Here is a 2,919-nt window from a genome sequence, read left to right as displayed (position 1 = left end):
ATAATATTTGAATGTTATACTGTCCATGAACAATTGTAAAAAAACACTTCCTCAAATTTTTAATACGTTTATGTAAAAAAATATATAAATTTGCCTTCAGTTTTTAAATAGCTTTTTAAACAGCTTTTAACAAATAAGAGTTTTCGTATATAATAGAATAATTCTAATCAAATTATAATTCTTATCGTGTTTTTAAATTCTGCTCTATATATGATTTTAAAATGGCTGAGTATAGGCGTAAGATTTAAATATAGTATCGGTCATAGAGTATAGTTGATGCTTGAAATGTCAGATTCCAGTTACTCAATTTAACTTAGTATTCTCAATTTACTTTTAATTTTAAAGTAAATCATAACCCAAAGCGAGTTATTTTTTGTACGAGTTATAAATACCAATACGACCTTCATGTTTTGCGTTTAATCTTAGAGTCTAAACGACAATGTTCCTTTCTTTATAAAGAAAATCCTTGCATTGTAGTGGGAGCATGATAACGTTATGAGTTACAAAAATGCATCCGTACACAGTATTTCTTTTTTTATAATAGAAAGACATATCAGGACCACGGTTGCCACTTATGGTACTTTAGTACCAAAATTGGTACTTTTGTTTTTTTTTTTCGTTTGGTACTCATGTTCAAAAAATGGTACATTTTTGACGACCCAACTTTATTGTGGATATTTCCAATTAATTTTTTTTATAAATGCAACTTTGCACTATTTTATATTTTGTTCATTTATAACACTATGAAAAACACAGATCGAGAAAATAAAAAGGTCCAAAAAAATTTTGGACCGTTTTTTTACAGAAATGGTACCTTTTTAAACCAATTTTGGTACAGAAAAAAATTTTCAAGTGGCAACCGTGCTCATAACTGCAAAAAATTTGATGTGATAGAACGTCAAACAAACGGTGTGGTTTAAGTACAATTTTAACACATTAAGCGGTTGTTAAACGATTCATATTGTAAAATGGCAAACCTTAAAGTAAACATATGATGTAATGGATGAAAGCACTGCCAAATCAGGAGTACGTAATGGGTAAGTGCGTTGACTGCTTCACCTGGGTGCATTATTTTATTATTAAAAATTAATAATAAATATGTAGATAATGTAGATAATAGATAATAAAAATATGCCTAAGAAATATGCCTAGATTTTAAAAAGCTATAAACATTTTTTATATACGTTTTGATGTTTTTTCATTTTTTCTTGATCCCAGAAGGTAGAGACTGGGATCAATGAATATATATTTATATAATATATTGCTATATACGTAGTTAAAAAAATTGACAAGAATACAAATGTACCCAATTAAAAGACATCAAAATAAATCATCTCCCATTAAAATATTAATATTTAAAATTCATAAAATTAACAAAAATAAAATTAGACTCATAATATAATCTATTAGTCTCCGGCAAAAACTATTATAATAAGAAATTCAATTTATTTAATTGACCGCATTCGAGTATTTTCATCCATTGGAATTGAAGTTGTGGATTTGTTAGAATTTGCTTAATCACTGCCTTGACATTTAGTGCAAATTCTAGAATAAAACAAATCTCAATTTTCGAGGAAGAACTTAAAGTTAATTAGGTTTAATCAAATATAATAAATATTTTTGCTGTGAAGAATTTGAATTTTTTTTATAAAAGAATCTGCATAAATGGCAAATGATATCGAAAAAAAAAAATTAGAAAAAATTTATTAAAAATCATGTTACATTTTATTTTCAAAGTGCAAATCTTAAATATCAAATAGTTTTGCCCAAACCAAAAGTTCAATTCTTCTGAAACCGGATTAGAAGAACCAAGAAAATAGTGTGTGGTGACTGCCACAGCACAAGGTAAAATTAGAGGCGACCGTCTGTGGTTAAATCGTGCAGGAAGGTACAACTATTGTGCGGAAGAATAAAATATTTAAATGAGCAAATCTGCCAATCCATAAATTGTGATTGGAAAAAAAATTACAAGGTTACGACAAAAAGTTCTTGAAAATCATCAACCCGAAATTGTGATAGTAGTAATTCATAAATTGTAAAACTTTTTAAATAAATTTTGGTTATATGAGTTAAAAATTTGATGTTTAATAAGAATTTACAGTGAAGAAATATTATAATCTTCTTCACGATTTTCCCCACTATTTTGCTCTATTGGTCTCTTTTTTGACATCCAGAGTATGTTTATCATCCTATATTTCTGGTTTACATAAATATTTTATAGTTCATAATTCTAGTGGTGTATGTTTGTAGTCCACAATCATTTACTGGACCTGGTTGCCCTCCAGTCTTAGTAGCTCAACAATCCATTTTAACTTTTGAGTTTTAATGGATTTACGACAATATCTTCGATTTTAGTTGACACTAACTTAGTGTAGTTTTTAATTAAGAAGTCTTAACATTTGATTTGTGTATTGAAAAAATAAATACTCAAGATGATGCGTTTAAAAACTATTAATACTTTGATACTTCGAGTCCGAGACCAGTGGTCTTATAAACATTTTCTACATTCTTCGCTTTAATTTATTAATAAGACCTTGTTCTTAAGATTTATAAGGACAAGGTTAGCTTTGTGTGCAGCTAATAAGCGATCCTGTATGCATTCTTTTTATTTTTTGTCATTAGTTGTCAGTACCTTAAGGTATACAAATTTTTCTGCTGTTTGGAACCCATATTTTCCAACTTGAGAGTTCTGCTAGTTCTGTCTATTGATGTGACATCCCTGTTTTGTTTAAAATATAACAGAACGGATACTGGCAAATCTTTCTTTTGTCTTTTGTATTTTCATAAGCGGAGCTTGAAGTATTCTTGAAATATCAATCCAATTCGCTGAATAGCTTAGACCCTCTAACATTTGATACTATTTACGATAGTTTTAATAGAAAGTTCTCCATATATATTAGAATTTCTGACCTCTTGAGG

Source organism: Teleopsis dalmanni, chromosome 1, assembly GCF_002237135.1.
Source record: "Teleopsis dalmanni isolate 2A chromosome 1, ASM223713v2, whole genome shotgun sequence".
Lineage (NCBI taxonomy): Eukaryota > Metazoa > Arthropoda > Insecta > Diptera > Diopsidae > Teleopsis > Teleopsis dalmanni.
Note: the sequence above shows the minus strand (reverse complement) of the source record.